This window comes from Lagenorhynchus albirostris, chromosome 16, assembly GCF_949774975.1.
Source record: "Lagenorhynchus albirostris chromosome 16, mLagAlb1.1, whole genome shotgun sequence".
Lineage (NCBI taxonomy): Eukaryota > Metazoa > Chordata > Mammalia > Artiodactyla > Delphinidae > Lagenorhynchus > Lagenorhynchus albirostris.
The window spans coordinates 40,094,707-40,113,402 of record NC_083110.1 but is presented as its reverse complement, the minus strand read 5'-3'; the positions used below and the strand labels follow the sequence as shown (position 1 = coordinate 40,113,402).

The following is an 18,696-nucleotide window of genomic DNA, read 5'->3' as shown; positions in this document are numbered from 1 at the left end:
AAATTAGCCTGTGCATTATTTTTTTAGCTGTAATGGCCACTGGGAGATGAAGCTAAAATAAAAGAGCTTTAAAAATAATGTTGTTCAAGGGCATTCTAATTAGAGTTCTTCTTATCTAACTGAAGGGTTAGTTTCATTAACTCTGATTTCCATAAGATGGAGGCCACTTCTGCTGTGTCCTGGTCAGAGGTCACATCTAACACTCCTTTTGTCTCATGGATAATTGCACAACTAGTTGTTAGAAATGTTACAACTAGTTATTAGAAATGCAGTGGTGTGGCGTCTCAAGGGAGACCCCACTACACATATTTAGGTTAATGAAAGTCATGAGCCTTGATGGGGTGTGTTTATGTCTGCCTTTCATGAAAATTGGTACTCCTCTCATCTTTTGTTTCAGCAGTTATAGTCAAACTACAACTTGATGAACTAAGTGTGTGTATTTTGCTTTCTTAGATCCAATATCTTTGCAACTTGCAAAGAAGTGTGAGAAGGTGGCACAATTCCCTGCAAATCATGTGGCACGGGCTCCAATTCCCCCCGCCCTCACTTGTAACCCTCCAACAAATTGAAATAGAAGCTAGAGAATGGAACCTTCTCTTTTCCCTTCATGCCCTTGACTGTTATAAACTCGTATTTTATAGTTTCAGTGTATGACAGTTGAAGACATGTCTAGGGACCCGAGGAAACAGAAACACAAGGCTTCTCACTCTGAAGTTCACCTGACTTCCTTCAGGATTAATGATAGAGCTCTAGGTCACAATTTAGTCCTAGCAGTTAGTTGTTGGGAACTGAAGAGTCCATGTATTAAGAAAAAAAAAATGGCACAAACTATTTGGGTTGTTAAACTCTATGGGAGGACAATGTCCAAGTCTCTGCCACGTCGTGGCTCCTCCAGTTTTTAGTCTCTGCAACAAGAAGGCCTCTTTGACTGACTGGAAAGCTGGGATCTGCTGGTGGTCATCCTCTCTGATGGGCACATGTGCTTCAGGTGGCTTTCTGCCATAAGCTGGAAGCTGCTGGATACTGGTGTACTCTGGCTCTGGGGACAGAGAGATTGGAGCTGGGTGAATGACAGTTTTCTCCTTTGTGTCTTCATGTTTCCTAGCCTATTTGCCTGCCCTCCCTCCCTCCTTCCCTCCCTCCTTCCACCCCTTCTCCTTTACCAGTCAGTGAGTACCAATCACGTACTGGCCTTGATTAGACTCTGAGGACCCTGAGATTAACTCCCCTCCTCCTCAGGAGGACCACTAATTCTAACTCTTTAAAAGTTAGGAGGACTCAGCTAGACTATTGCAGAAATTATAACAAATTGAGAAATTCAATTACAGTGAGTTGATCCTTCTGCGTTTTGAAAGGCCCCTCATTTCAGGCCTGGGGGCTGTATAGTGCAAGACTTGGTACCCATTTTTACATTTTCACTGAGTTCAACTACACGAAACATTTAGTAGCATTTCTAATACCTTGTCACACACAGCTTTGCTTTGTGTTTGTGGCAAGGTTTCTCTACAGGTTTCTGACATTAGAACATCATCCATTGTCCTGAGCTGGAGCAGGAATGGAGAGACCAAGAGTTGAGGACTGGTCCCAGGCGTCTGGCCAGTCCCAGGCCAGGCTGGGCTGAGCAACTTGGCTTCCTGCCACCCAGGCTGCCTGGGGCTCCGGCCAACAACAGTTGCCAGGGTGGCTGAAGTTGCTGATTACAAAGCAGCAGCTCATAGGCTAATAGTTTTGTCTGGATTTCTATCAAGGCTAGGAATGCCGGTCAAAAGCAAATGCAGGAAATTTTAAGAGATCAAGAGCAGTTGACAACAAAATCCATTCTGGGATGTTTTCAACAAAACAATTAAGGATTCAGCACTTCCTGGTGGGTGAGGACCAAAATGGAACATGACCGGCAGCCAGCATCACCTCTCCAATCTCACACGTCTGTTTTGAATGAGGAGGAATGGTCTAAAAATAATGCCTGGGCCTCGCAGTATTGGTGCTTTTGTTATTTACCCTTTTATGATTTGGTCTTTTGAAAAACATCTTTATAAGGGATGAGAATTTCCTATCACTTGTATTTATAGAGTCCTTTATTCTGAAGATGTCAAAGTGCCTACTCCCATTTCTGAGAATTAAGTGGCAGGCATTCCCTGGGGAAGAGTGACTTAAGATGAGTTATAAAGAGAGCCAGTGGAGGAATTAGATGAGAATGCCTATCTATGATAATTCAGGGTTTGGCTTGCTCAGTCACTCTGATCCTTCATAAGAAAGAATAGCATTCTCTCTTTGCCTCTGCCTGGGCAGTAGTCCCCACCTGGGTGCCCCACACCCCTCCTGCCTAAACCGTACCTTCCTACAAGCCCCTCTGAGGAGCTGAGCCTGACTGGCCTTCTGCTCCTAATGACTTCTCCCTTCTCTGATTTCTGAGGGTCTTTATTGTTGGTTGTGACCCTTCCCACCTTCTTCAAGTCACACTTCACAAGCATCTGTCTTTCCAACATGGTCTTAGGCCCCTTGGGTAAGGAATCAAACCTGTGTACCTTTCCCAATGCCCACAGTCCTTGATGCAGCAGTAGGCCCTTCACAACAGCCAGCAAGGGTTGTAGACAACCCTGGGGCAGCCGAGCTGTAGCCCTGACAGACTGCAGACTATGGCTTATAAGATCTGTGTTGCCGGTTCCCTGCCTTACTGTGTGATCTGAGACCAATCTTATCATTTCGCTGTGCTTCAGTTAATTCATCTGAGTTAACAATAAGATATTGCAGAGGACTGTGAATGTTAACTAAGAAACCCCAAGGAAGCCATCTCCCCAAACCAGAAGAGTTTCATAAGTGTGGGATAATTATGATGCATCAATCTTCCTCACTGGAGCAACAGAATGAAAAGCTGTGGCTGAATTGAAACACCAGTTGGGATTTGGTTAAGATCCAGTTCTGATTTAAGAACACAGATCACAGCCGTGGGACATGAGACTGAGGAAAACACTACCCTCCTTGGGGACAGTTTGCACTTCACCCACTAAGTTTTTTTTCATGAAAAGCACCTGACTGGTGGACATAAAATAAGGTATGATATGGATGGCTCACTTGACGGGAAGCATCCAATTCCAGTCCCATGCCAGGCAGCCTCAGAATATCAGCTCCTGGGCGCCTCGGCACCTCCAGAGTTCCTCCCGGCTGGTGCTCAGCAGGTGGTGGGTACAGTTAGGCTGCTGCAGCCCAGTCACTCAGGTGTCCTGTGATCTAATCTCTCTTTTTGTGTTGATTATGATGTACCCAACAGCCTGCTCACTAACCTGGCTTCTGAAATGGTCATGAGGAAAATAAGAGTTAATATTTCCTATTGAAGGAGGAAGTGGTAAATTTACTCAGAAAAGGAAGGAATTTTGGAGAGGGTTGGAGATGGAAGTGTGACCAAGAGGAGAGGCAAATCCAATCTAGATGAAGACCCAGGGGGCCGGAGGTACCATGTGCAGTCGAGTGTGTAGGGCACTGGGTGAAGGGACTAGGTCTCAGTCTCCCCAGTCCTGCATGCCCTGGAGAAGCCACTGCCAGGAGCCATCGATTTATGTCCTAGAGTATTCTGTCTATGTTTTCCTCTAAGAGTTTGATAGTGTCTGGCCTTACATTTAGGTCTTTAATCCATTTTGAGTTTATTTTTGTGTATGGTGTTAGAGAGTGTTCTCATTTCATTCTTTCACATGTAGCTGTCCAGTTTTCCCAGCACCACTTATTGAAGAGGATGTCTTTTCTCCTCTGTATATTCTTGCCTCCTTTATCAAAGATAAGGTGACCATATGTGTGTGGGTTTATCTCTGGGCTTTCTATCCTGTTCCATTGATCTATATTTTCTGTTTTTGTGCCAGTACCATACTGTCTTGATTACTGTAGCTTTGTAGTATAGTCTGAAATCAGGGAGCCTGATTCGTCCAGATCCGTTTTTCTTTCTCAAGATTGCTTTGGCTATTTGGGGTCTTTTGTATTTCCATACAAATTTGACCCACCTCCTAGAGAAATGGAAGTAAAAACAAAAATAAACAAATGGGACCTAATGAAACTTTAAAACTTTTGCACAGCAAAGGAAACCATAAACAAGACAGAAAGACAACCCTCAGAATGGGAGAGAATATTTGCAAATGAAGCAACTGACAAAGGATTAATCTCCAAAATTTACAAGCAGCTCATGCAGCTCAATATCAAAAATACAAACAACCCAATGGGCAGAAGACCTAAAATAGACATTTCTCCAAAGAAGATATACAGATTGCCAACAAACATAAGAAAGAATGCTCAACATCATTAATCATTAGAGAAATGCAAATCAAAACTACAATGAGATATCATCTCACACTGGTCAGAATGGCCATCATCAAAAAATCTACAAACAATAAATGCTGGAGAGGGTGTGGAGAAAAGGGAACCCTCCTGCACTGTTGGTGGGAATGTAAATTGATACAGCCACTATGGAGAACAGTATGGAGGTTCCTTAAAAAACTGAAAATAGAACTACCATATGACCCAGCAATCCCACTACTGGGCATATACCCTGAGAGAGCCATAATTCAATAAGAGTCATGTACCAAAATGTTCACTGCAGCTGTATTTACAATAGCCAGGACATGGAAGCAACCTAAGTGTCCATCAACAGATGAATGGATAAAGAAGATGTGGCACATATATACAATGGAATATTACTCAGCCATAAAAAGAAATGAAATTGAGTTATTTATAGTGAGGTGGATGGACCTAGAGTCTGTCATACAGAGTGAAGTAAGTTAGAAAGAGAAAAACAAATACCATATACTAACACACATATATGGAATAAAACAAAAAAAGTTCTGAAGAACCTAGGGGCAAGACGGGAATAAAGACACAGACCTACTAGAGAATGGACTTGAGGATACGGGGAGGGGGAAGGGTAAGCTGGGACAAAGTGAGAGCGTGGCATGGACATATATACACTACCAAACGTAAAATAGATAGCGAGTGGGAAGCAGCCGCACAGCACAGGGAGATCAGCTCGGTGCTTTGTGACCACCTAGAGGGGTGGGATAGGGAGTGTGGGAGTGAGGGAGATGCAAGAGGGAAGAGATATGGGGACATATGTATATGTATAACTGATTCACTTTGTTATAAAGCAGAAACTAACACACTATTGTAAGCAATTCTACTCCAGTAAAGATGTTAAAAAAAAAAAAAGAAAGAAAAGAGCCATGGAAAGAACATACAGTAACCAAAACAGCTCATTAGGGTGTCAGAGGTCATTCTCACCTGCTTTACACTCCTGCTCTCCTGCTTGATTGCTCAATACATCCTGAGCAATTTTTTAACCTCCCTTGGCCCTAATTTTTTCATACATAAGATGGTGGTTAGAATACATATTTCTCCAGGAATAAGCAAATTTAGTGAGAAAAATAAAGAATAACAGCAAAAACAGACCTTGTCATTGTCAAATCATCCGTAGAAGGTGACCATGTAATTTATTTTCCAAAACAAGACAGTTCTGCGAGCGAAATGGAGGCAAGCAGGAGGTATTAATAATAATGCTGAGAAAACAGGAGTAAACCAGGATCAGCTCTCTGCCCCACCCCACCCATGAACCCCCCAACACTCTTACTTGTCTGGCCACTTTTTTCTGGGCTTGTCTGTCCAACCCACCTCTACTTCTGCTTCTGATGGTCATATTCTTTAGCTACACCGATGCCTTTAATACTGTTATTAATTCTTTGCTGCCTCTATCCCTTCAGGGTAACATCTCAAATGTCTATACTCACCAACTGTGGGTTGGTTATTTTAGTGGAGCTCTCAAAGGAAATCTTATTTGCAAGTTCCTGAGGGCATCTCAGGATGGTTGTCTACACACTTCTCCTTCCCTTCCCTTTCTCTCTCCCCTGCCCATCAGGGGGTTTTATCTTACTAAAACAAGCTGAAATTGTAGGATTATTTTAAATAATGCAGAAATAAAACCCCAAGAGCACTGTAAATGTTCCACAAAAAGGGAATGTCCAAAAGAAGCTGAAGGTACTGAAATAATTGGTTAATATTTAGGAAGGTGGTGATTTTGTAGAATTTGGCAACATGGGAAAAAGATATGCTATAATGGTTAGTGAAAAATTAAGAAGGAGGTTGGGAGTTCCCTGGTGGTCCAGTGGTTAGGACTTGGCGTTTTCACTGACGCGGGCCCAGGTTCAATCCCTGGTTGGGAAACTAAGGTCCCATAAGCTGCACGACGCGGCCAAAAGAAAAAACAATTAAGGAGGTAATAAAGTTGTACCACTTTGACTATAATTATATAAAAAATAATAAATATGTTAACATGTCAGGATGGAAAAAATGCCAAAGTGGTAACAATAGCTTTGTTTCCACTGTGGGACTAGGGGTGATTTTTTTCTCTCTCTTTCACTATTCTCCAGTTTTTCTGGAATGTGGTTAATATAATGGAAACAATGCTCTCTCCCTCCCCTTCTGCAGGAATTAAATGAGGTAATGATTATGAAGTGCTTTCCCTTTGTTTCTCCCCTCTCTGTAACCTCATTGTATCTTTATGACCTTGTTCTGAAAGAAAGAGAATGGGGCTTGGGTGGATTCACTTGTTTGCAGGAGGTGTTCCCAGGGCAAGTCTTTCTCCAGTTTTCTCTCTTGTCCTCCAACTATGTCAACCTTGAGCCACAAATGAAATGCTCTGAGAACCCCACCAGACCTATCTTGGGAGCCTCTTGCACCTGCAAAGCAAAGCCGTCCATATCACTTACACAGAAAGCTCAACCCTGTCAAAAATAGCTTTGTTATGTGAAGGTTTATTGGGAAAGGAAATGTCTTGAGAATTTTCTACAAGTTCACTCCTCCTCTCTGATACTCACTCAGGTTTCTGGCCACCTTGGTGGTCTAGGCTCTCAGCTTGTTGAACTGATTCCCTATTTAGGTTCTGAAGTTATTCTGAATTTAGCCTCATCTTGATGTATGTTTTCTACTTTTTCAGTTTTCTTTTCATTTTTCTAAACCTTTCCTTGTGAAAAGGAAAAGGATTCTTCTTGACGATGAAGCATCTTTCCTACATTAACTAATAGGACCTCCTCCTAAGAGAGTCTTGAGGAATGAATGTGTCCTGACAGCACGGAGAAAGGGTATGAGCCATGGGGAGGCCAGGGTTCTGCTGTCAGGGGAATCTTGAACACTCTTCTCAGGTGTTCTTCCATGAGCCAGCTAAACCCAGAAAACTAACCCTTAAGTATATTTCCTGTGTCTTAGGCAAATCCTGACTTCACTAATGTAAAAGAGCCTTTGAAATACATCACCAGTATTTATTTCAGCACAGCTTGTAATTGGGGTCATTCTCATGTCCTGCAGAGGTCTGGTTCAATAAGTTATGGTTCATCCTAACAACAAAAAATTTTAATTAAAAAAAGTAGGGCTTCCCTGGTGGTACAGTGGTTGAGAATCCGCCTGCCAATGCAGGGGACACGGGTTCGAGCCCTGGTGGGAAGATCCCACATGCCATGGAGCAACTAAGCCCGTGTGCCATAACTACTGAGCCTGCGCTCTAGAGCCCACGAGCCACAACTACTGAGCCTGCATGCTGCAACTACTGAAGCCTGGGCACCTAGAGCCCGTGCATGCTTCACAGCAAGAGATGCCACTGCAATGAGAAGCCCATGCACCATAACCAAGAGTAGCCCCGCTCGCCGCAACTAGAGAAAGCCCGCACGTGGCAACAAAGACCCAACGCAGCTAAAAATAAATTAATTAATTAAAAAAAAAGTGAATTGCAGAACAATTTGTGCAGTGAGGTGTCATATTAAAATGTATTTAGATGTGTATATATGTAGATGTCCATAGAATATTTCTGCAAAGATAGAGACAAAATCAGTAACATATCCTCCTTTGGAGAGGATGACTGGCAGACTGAAAGGAGAGAAAAGACCAATTTTTATTTCTTTGTATTTCTCTGGTCACTTTTGGATTTTGTACCAATTAAAAAATATATCTATAGTCTCAAATTCCCACCAATTATACATTTACAATTTTTTCTAGTAAATATAAATATATGTATGTGTATATATGAATGTATATACATATTAAATTTATATTCACTGGAAAATAAATGTACAATTTGTGGCAGTGCTGAGACTTTTCTATTTGTGTGAATTACCTCTTAGGGTTACAGTTTTCTTATTTTCATCTATCTGCATTAAAAAGGGAAATAATTTCCATGCCTGTATCTTTGGCAGGCCCTCTAACCCTACTTTCTTAAATTGCTTCAGGCTGCTGCAAAAACATTCGAGGCTTGCTTTCTTTACTTTTCAACTCCTCACTCTCTTGGGAGCCACTTTTAAAATTTTCTGGATGAGAACTCACTCCACCCTTCCCTGCCCTACCCGCAAAAGTGCAAGAAATCTAAAACATAAATACTGGAAAACTGATTTTTGATAAGAGCTTAAGACATAATATATTTGTATAAACTTTAGCTCCCGCAAAAGTGCCTTGAATACTCGGGATGTTGAACGATAAGGGGAATGCAGCTTTCAGCAGTGAAGTCAAGGTGATCTAAAATCGTTTACACGTGGAGAGAGGAATTAATAAGAGGATGGTGTAAGTTATGAATTGCCCTTCCACATTCAGGTGCAAGAAGCATCATATTTCTTTATTTTTCTAAATCAAATTACATCTGGCTCCGAGCATCTATTCTCCTCGCTAACAGGGTTAGAAAGAAACACAATACTGGCCATTCTTGGGGTTCTCTCCCCTTCAGTTAGATCACACAAATATCCTGGGGCTCACAAGTCCAGGGGAATGGGCAAGAGCTTCTTCTTAGCCTGTGTGGTTAGCATCATTGTCACTGCTGCATCCTCCTTGCTACATGATTCTCCTGTCATCTGTAGGGCACTGGGGCTCGGCGGAGGGCACAGAAATGCCTCTTATAACATGTCATTGGCTAGAGGGAGTGTTTGCCGCTCACTGGGCTCAGAAGCAGCAGAATGGAATTTGCAGCTTCTGTGCATGGAAGACTGACTCCCCTGCCCTGGAGCCTTGGCTGCCCCCAGACCCAGGGCTCACCTGCCCTTTCTGCCCGGGCATCTACCCTGTCTTGGAAGCCCCATCATCCCTCTTTCACTCTTATACAAAAAGCGTGATTTCTCCTGATGGCCCAGCTTTCCAACGCAAAAGCTTGAGTCTTCAAGACTGCCGTCCTACCTCCTGAAATTTGGGACTTGGGTGTTCAGGTCTCAGGAGAACAGTGACTTCTTCTCTGAGCAGCACGTTGACACTTTCCCAGGTGAGCTGACAGCGATAGTACCTTCATCACAACATGCAGTGCTTGTTTCCTCACTGCCCACCTTACACTGGCCTCTTAAAACTCAAAACTTAGGCTTCTCCAGGAGAGTGAAGCTCGAGTTGTCTGCCCTGCATGTTTCTCTCCACCTCTGGGTCTCCAAGCTCTATCACTCTGCACTGCACAGAACGCCTGGCTCCAAGGTTCCTGCACCTGTAAGCCTCCTGGGGGGAGCAGGTTTTATGGCTCACCCTTGGAGCAGCGACTCCCCTCTGCTCTTACTTCTTCTGTGCTGGTTCCCTCTGCCCCAGGGATCGGGGTACCTGCAGGGTTTTTAGAAGCTTTCATTCAGGGTTTTGTAATATCTGGCTCTACCTGGGCTTTTGCAGAGTCTATAGAAAAGTGGTTCTTAGACTCTGATTGTATTAAAGAATCATCTATCTTGGGTGTTTAAAAATGCAGTATCTAAGTGACTGAGACAGTAAAAGATGACTTTTAACCACCCCATAGTTAATTCTAATGCAGCTGGTCCCTGGAGCTCTCCCTGAGAAACATTTCTTACATTTCCAAAAACAAAAGTCTGTCCTTGGATTTACTCTGTCTAAAATCTCCACTCATTTTTCCACTGGCATTTCAATTACTAGAAAGTGGCTAAGTGGGCCCTTTCTGTGCACTAATTAGCACTAATTAATTACAGTGTGGTGGGCTCTTCTGTTTACTTCTGTCTACTCTGCTATGCTGCGAGGTCTCCAGCTGCTCCCCAGTAGGCTCTGAGTCCCCAGCTCCTGGCAGAGTGCTTGTTTGACGGCTGGAAGGATGGACTGAAGGCAGATAGATGGATGGATGAATGAAGAAAGGAATTAACTGTAAGGTGCACCGAATACTAGAAAATGAGAAACCAAAGCAAAAGGACAAAGGAGTTAGCATTCTGAAGAGAATTTTAAAGATCGTTGCCTCACATAGTTGCAGTTTGCTCTCAAATCGTATTTTTTAGATGATAAAGAGTAATATGTGTAACAATTTACACAATACAGATGTGTATAAGTTAAAAGCTAATAATGCCCATCCCTCCCCCCAGACTCACACCACTGAGGTAACTGATGTTAATATTTTGGTATGCATCTCTCCACATTTGTCTTAGTGGTCATAAAACTCATGCAAAAATGTATAGGATATTTTATTTAATAAAAAAAAGTGAGAACTTATTATTTTCATTTGTTTCTGTCACCTAATATTAAATAAATGGACCTCTGTCTCCTAAACGGTACATCCTGGACATCTCTCAAATAGATCTTAGCTTATTTTTCAAAACTTATTTCATATACTCCATAATATGGATATACGATGATTAAGTCTTGAGTCTCTTCTTGTCCTTTTTACTCATCCCATGATTCCTCCCAGCCCTGCTCCTCATTTCTCCTCTTTCTTCTGGTCTATACAAGTAATCTTGTAAAATCTTTGTACCATCCAAGCCCAAATGGTGACTTTGTGACCCTGCCAACATATTTATATCTTTATGACATAAGATCTGATCCCTGGCCAGTGCATATGCATACTTTAAATTTTAATAGTTTCTGTCTAAATGCATGCAACACACTCAATAGCGTGAATTTCTAATTTGAAGACAAATGCTTCAAAAATAGCTTTATTGTTTCATTGTAAAGTGATAAAGCTTCATTGTTAAAAATCCCCAGAGTCCCAATAGCCTAAGATGGCCATTGTTAACACTCAGATCAGCATTTGTTCAGGTATTCCTTTATGACTGTTGACACTTTGCCAGTACTTTTATATGAGTGGGACCACATTAGAACAGTTGTTGTTTGACCTGCTTTGTCAGCTCAGTGATGTGCTGGGAACCACTTTCTTGGCCAACAAATGGAGATGTGTGCCATCATTTTCTGGGGGTACGTGTGTTCTTCCCAGCCTCACTTCTGAGTGCATGCCTTATTTCCCATCCTCACTTTCCAGGGGACATGTGTTTTTACCCATCCTCGCTTCCACCTATTATTGGAGGTCCTATGTTTTGGGTTTGTTTTTTTTACAGATTAAAAATAATTAAATTTGAAAATATCTAAAAGTATTTACTTTTCTTTAAAAATGTGAACTTATTGTTCACAGCCAATGTTTGGGTTTTGGAATTGTTTCTTTTTTTTAATGGTGCTTATGTTATGCTTTGTTGATTTTCCTTTGGTTTCTATTTTTGCAGTATGGCCTGTGTTTTATTATTATTTTTTACTTTGGAAGATAGAGCATCTTTTTAGTTCTATATTTATAATGTTAAGTAATAACCTTAAGTCAACCTTTAAAATTTTTAGTTAAATTCTTAAACATTTTGTTCACTGTATCAATTTTAGAAATAAATTACTATATATTGTCACCCAAGATGAGAAAATAAGTAATTTTTCACTCACTGCTTGTCACTTCCCAATTTTTTATTCCATATCCTGGAAGCTTAGCTCTATTGTACTACTGTAAATTATTAATATTTTTACATTAAGGGTGTTTTTTTTAAGAATGATAATTCCCTATTCTGTTTTGGGATTATAATTACCTAAGTTATTTATATTTAATTATATTTATTTATTTTTCCTTATTAAGGAAATAATGATTTATTTATTTAATAAACTGCACATATTTATTTATTTATTATTATTTTAGCATCTTTATTGGAGTATAATTGCTTTACAATGGTGTGTTAGTTTCTGCTGTATAACAAAGTGAATCAGCTATACATATACATATATCCCCATATCTCCTCCCTCTTGCATTTCCCTCCCACCCTCCCTATCCCACCCCTCTAGGTGGTCACAAAGCACCGAGCTGATCTCCCTGTGCTATGCGGCTGCTTCCCACTAGCTATCTATTTTACGTTTGGTAGTGTATATATGTCCATGCGACTCTCTCACTTCGTCCCAGCTTACCCTTCCCTCTTCCTGTGTCCTCAAGTCTATTCTCTATGTCTAACTGTACGTATTTAAAGTGTACACTTTGACATATGCCTGTGAAACCATCACCACAATCAAGGTAATGAGCATGTCCATCACCCCTAAACATTTCCTTGCACCGTCCTTCTTACCCTTCTCTGATCCTGTTCCTCAGATGGCTACTGATCTCTTTCCTGTCAGTATAGGTTAGTTTGCATCTTCCAGATTTTATATAAAAGGAGCCATTTAGTATGTATGCTTTTTGTCTGGCTTCATTAACAGCATAATTATTTTTGAGATTTCTTTACCTTTCCATGTGTATCAGTAGTTAAATTCTATTTATTTCTGAGTGTATTCCATCATATAGATATACCACAATTTATTTACTCACTCTCTTGTTGATGGACATTGTCTTTCTCAGTATTAGGCTATTACAAATAAAGCTGCTAGGAACATTTCTGGACAAGTCTTTGTATAGACACATGCTTTTATTTTTTTTGGATAAACACGTAGCAGCAGAATGGGTGCATCATATTGTAGGTGTGTGTTTAACTTTTTAAGAAATCACCAAACTATTCTCCAGAGTGGTTGTACCATTTTACAGAACCAACAGCAGTGTCTGAGAATTGCAGTTGCTCAGCATCCTTGCCAGCACTTGGTGACTTTTTAATTTCAGAGATTCTAATAGGTGTGTAGTGGTCTCACTGTGATTTTATTTCACATTTCACAAATGTCTGTGATGTGAGTATTGTTTCATGTGCTTGTTTGTCATCCATGTATCTTCTTTGGTAAGATATCTGTTGAAATATTTTGCCCATTTTAATTGCGTTGGTTGTTATTACTGAGTTTTGAGAGTTCCTTTGGGTACAAGTTCTTTATTAATATGCAAATATTTTCTCCCATGAGTTCTATTCATAGTACATTTGGAAGGGGAGAATTTCTTAATTTTGATAAAATTCAATTGATCGATATTTTTTATGGATCATTTTTTTGCTGTCAAGTCAAGCAGTCTGCCTAACTCAAGGTCACCGAGGTTTTCTCCTACTTTCCTCTAGAAATACAACAGTTTAACATTTATATTTAGGTCTATGATTCATTTAAGGTAATTTTTGTATATGATACAGGATATAGGTTTAAGATCATTTTAAAATTTGGATTATCATTTTTTCAACACCATTTGTTGAAAAGATTATCTGTTCTCCACTGAATTTTCTTTACACCTTTGTTGAAATTATTCATAAATGTGTGGGACTATTTTTGGACCCTAGATTCTGTGCCATTGATCAGTTTGTCTTTATGCCCATGGCACACTGTCTTCATTACTACATCCTGATAGGTCTTGAAATCAGGTAATGTTAGATCTGCACTCTTAGTGTCATCTTCGCAGGTTGTTTGGGCTTTTCTAGGTCTTTTGCATTTCTGCATGAATTTTAGAGTAGGTTTGTTAATCTCTACAAAAATGTTCCCCTTGGATTTTGATTAGGATTGCATCGGATCTGTAGATCAATTTGGAGAAAATTGTCTTAACAATATTGAGTCTTCAGAGCCATGAGCACAATATATTTCTCTATTTAGGTCTTTAAAATTTTTTCTGAACATCATTTTGTAGATTTTAGCATATAGGTCTTATAAATTTTGATAAAACAATTCCTTATGTAGTTCATATTTCATGCTGCTCTTGTTATTAATATTAATTTAAAATTTTTCAATTTCTGAATTTTCATTGTTAGTATATAGAAATAATTTGATTTTTGTTATTGATCTTACATCCTGCAACTGTGATAACTCATGTAATAGTTCTAGTAGCTTTTCATAGAATTTACAGGACTTTATATGTGTCATTTGCACCTAAGTATAATTTTTCTTCATACCTTCCAATCCAGATGCCTTATATATTTTTTTCTTGCCTCAGCTAGAACTTTGATTTCAGTATAGAATTTTTAAAAAAGGTAACTATGAGAGGTGATGGATATGTTAATTAGTTTGATTGTACTAATCATTTCACAATGTATGCATATATAGAAAGGTTGTACACCTTAAAGATACACAATTTTTATTTGTCAAAAAAAGAAAAAAAGAATGATGAGAGCAGGCATTCTTGCCTTGTTCCTGACCTCCTGGGGAAAGTATTCAGTCTCTAATGATGTGGTTAGCTGGCGTTTTTGTACAGGACATTTATCAGATTGAGGAAGTCCCTTCTATTACTAGTTTGCTGAGAGTTTTTTTTTCAAATTTTGTTTTTGAGATAATTGGTATGCAGATTTAATAAATAATGCAGCTTTCGCCCAGTTTCCCACAAAGATAAAATACTGCATAACTATAGCACAATTTCACAACCAGAAAAATGACACTGATGTAACTGTTGACCTTATTCAGATTTCACCAGTTTTGTGATTTTACTCATTTGTGTGTGTGTGTGTGTGTGTTTCTGTGCAATTTTATCACATGTATAGCTTTGTGACCATGGTTAAGATATAAACAATTCCATCACTAAGATTCCTCAGGCTAATCTTTTGTCTCTACGCCACCTCCCTTCCTTTCCTCCTCCTTAGGCCTGACAACCACTAATCTATTCTTTATCTCTATGATTTTCTCTTTTCAAAAATGTGATATAAGTGGAATCATACAGTGTCTAACCCTTTGAGATTGGCCGTTTCACTAAGCATAATAACCTGGAGATCCACCTAAGTTGTTACTGGTATCAGTAGTTCATTTCTCTTTATTGCCAAGCATGGTATAGATGTACTACAGTTTAACCATTCATCCATTAAAGGACATTTGATTTGTTTTCAGTTTATGTCTATTACAAATAAAGATGCTACAAACATTAATGTACAGATTTTTTGTGTGCACATAAATCTGGGGTAAATTTCTCTGGGATAAATGGCCAGGAGTGCAATTGTTGGGTCATGTGATAATCCTCTTCAGTGAAATGTCTCTTCATGTCTTTTGCCTATCTTCTAATTGGTGTGATTGACTTTTACAATTGAGTTTTGAGCGTCCTTTATATAGTCTAGATTCTATTCCTTGATCAGATGTGTAGTTTGCAAGTATTTTCTCCCAGTCTGTTAACTTGCCTTTTCATCATCTAAACAGTCTTTTGCAGAGCAAAAAGATAGTAATTTTTGTGAGGTCCAATTTATCAATTTTTCCTTTTATGGATTGTGCTTTGAGTGTCAAGTCTAAGATCTCTAGGTCCCAAAGACTTTTTCCTGTTTTATAATTTTACATTTAAAATTTTATAATTTTAAAAGTTTTATAATTTTACATTTAAGTTTTATAATTTTACATTTAAGTTCACGATTTATTTTGAACTAATAGTTGCACAAGCTGTGAGGTTTAGGCTACTTTTAAAAATTTTGCTTATAAATGTCCAGTCACTCCAGCATCATTTGTTAAAAAGGCCTTGCTTTCTCCTTTGAATTGCTTTTGCACCTTTGTCAAAGATCAGTTGGGTATATTTGAGTTGGTCTACTTTTAGGTTCTATTGATCTACTTCTGCCAATACCACATTTTCTTGATCACTTTAGCTATATAGTAAGCCTTAACATTGGGTAGAGTGATTTCTCCTACCTCATTATCTTTTTAAAAAAATAGTTTCAATCCTCTAAGTCCTTGCCTTTCCATGTACATTTTAAGATAAACTTGTCATTTTAAAATGTGGCTGTAATTTTGATAGAAATTATATTAAATCTACAGATCAGTTTGGGCAGAATTGATACCTTTACTATGTTGAGTCTTCCAATCCATGAATAGGGGGCGTCTCTCCACTTATCTAGGGCTTCCTTTATTTATTTCATTAGAATTTTGTTAATTTTAGGATACAGATTCTGTACATGTATTGTTAGATTAGTACCTAAGTATTTCATTTTTGGAGAAGCAATTATAAATAGTATTGTGCTTTTAATGTCAGTTTCCACATGTTTATTTTTAGTAAATAGAAATTTGATTGATTATTGTGTGTTGATCTTGTATCATGTAACTTTGCTGAACTCACTTATTGGTTTCAGGATTTTTTTCTTTTTGTAGATTCCAGTTCCTTGGGATTTTCTGTGTAGACAATTGTGTTATTTGCAAATAGAGATAGTTTCAATTTTTCATTTCCAATTTGTATGTGTTTTGTATCTTTTTATTTCTTATAGCACTGGGCAGGACTTCCATTACTATGTTGACTAAGTGAGGTGAGAGTGAACATCCTTGCCCTATTCTTGATTTTAGGACTAAAGCATTCAGTCTTTCACTACCATGTATGATGTTGCCTGTAGGCTTTTTGTAGATGCTCTATATAAGCTGAAGTAGTTCCCCTCCACTTCTAGTTTGCTGAGCATTTTTATGATAATTTTGGATATTGTACTTTTTATCATGGCTTCAGATTTTGTCAAAAGCCTTTTCTGTATTAGTAGATATGAGCACTTATCTTTCTTTCTTTAGTGCATTGATATGGTGGGTTACATTGATTGATTTTTGAATATTGAACCAGCTTTACATTCCCTGGAATAAACTCTACTTGGTCATACTGTAAAATTCTTTTTATAGATTTCTGGATTCAATTTGTTAATATTTTGTTTTAGATTAATATGTCTAAGTTTTGAGATAAATTAATTAGTAGTTTTCTTTTATTGTATTGTTAAAATCTGTTGAGAAGTATTATTACCTCTTATTTTCTGGAAGAGTAGTGTAAAATTGGTATTAACTCTTTAAATGTTTGATAGAATTTTCCTGTGAAACCCACTGAGCCTGCATATTTCTTGTGGGAACTTTTAAATTATGAATTTGATTTCTATAATGGTTATAGGACTATTTAGACTTTTATCTTGGTTGAATTTTGATAGTTTTTGGTTTTCAAGGAATTGGTCTATTTCTTCTAAATTGTTCTAAGTATAAAGTTGTTCATAGTATTTCCGTATTATCCTTTTAGTGGCTATGGAATCTGTAATGATATCTATCTCTTGTTTCAGTTCTGACACTGATGATTTGTATTTTCCTAGAGGTCGGGGTTCAATTCTGATACTGATGATTTGGATCTTCCTAGAGGTATTGTTTTTCTGTTTTCCATTTTATTTGTTTCTGCTCTTACCTTTATTATTTCCTTTCTCCTGCTTGCTTTGTATTTATTTTGCTCTTATTTTACAAGTTTCTTGAGGAAGGAACTTAGATTACTGATTTGATACTTTTTCTGTTTTATAATGTGAGCATTTTAGTGTTATAAATTTCCATCTCAGTACTACTTCAGCTACATCTCACATATTTTGTTAGGTTGTATTTTAATTTCCATTTCGTTTGATGTATTTTATTTCCATTGAGACTAACTCATTGCTCCATGGATTGCTTAAAAATGTGTTATTTAATTTCCAAGTGTTTAGAGATTTTCCAGTAGTCTTTCTTGTACTGATTTCTAATTCGATTCCATTATGGTCAGAAAAAATTCTTTATGATTTCAGTTTTTTAAAAAATTTAACATGTGTTGAGATTTATTTTATGGCTCAGGGTATGGTGAAGTGTTCTATGGACCCTTGAAATAAATGTGCTGTTTTTGGGTGGAGTGTTCTATACATATCAATTATATCATCTTGGTTGATTGTGTTGTTCGATAATTCTTCTATGTCCTTGCTGATTTTCTGCCTACAAGTTATATCAGTTGTTGAGAGGGAGTGTTGAAGTTCCCAACTATAGTTGTGGATTTGTCTATTTCTCTTTTCAGCTCTATCCATTTTGCTTCATGTATTTTGAGGCTCTGTTGTTTAGTGCATGCACATTTAGTATCATTATGTCTTCCTGGAGGATTGATTCTTTTAACATTATGTAATATCTTTCTTTGGCTATAATGATTTTTTTTTGCTCTGAAGTTTATTTTCTATATGAATATAGCTACTTCTGCTTTAAAAAAATAGTTTTCTTAATGTTTGCTCTCTGTGTGACAACATACTTATGTAACAGTCTGCTTTTACAGTATTAATATTTTACCACCTTAAATGAATGTAGAAACCTTACCTCCATTAGGTCTCTTTACCCTCCCCTCTTTGAAAATATAGTTGATTCAAGCATTTCCTCTGCATACACTGCATCAGAAGGTCTTATAATCTTTTGTTTAACTATTGAATATGATTTAACAAACTTATAAAAGTTATATTTATATTTGATCTTCTTTTTACCCATTCTGATTTTTTCCCCTGAAGACTTCTGTTATTTTTTCCTTTCTGTTTAGAAAACTTCCTTTAAGCATTTTCCAAGGGTAGGGTTTGCTAGTGACCAATCCTCTTAGTTTTCCTTCATCTGAGAATTTCTTTATGCGCTTTTCCTTCCAAAAGGAGATTTTAGCCAGATATGGAAGTTACAGTTGACAATATTTTCCTTTCAGTACTTGAAAAATGTTGTGCTGCTTCCTCTTGTCTCCATGGTTTTAGGTGAGAATTCCACTGTCATTCAAATTTGTGTTCCGTTATAAGTAATACATTATTTTCCTCTGGTTGCTTTCAAGTTTTTTTTTTTTCTTTGTCTTAAAGATTTCAGAAATTT

General features: G+C 38.2%; 1 pseudogene; it reads left to right on the top strand.

The window, feature by feature from the left end:
* Positions 1 to 8,479: 8,479 nt before the first annotated feature.
* Positions 8,480 to 18,696, top strand: part of LOC132506921 (riboflavin kinase-like) — a 29,958-nt pseudogene continuing 19,741 nt past the window's right edge.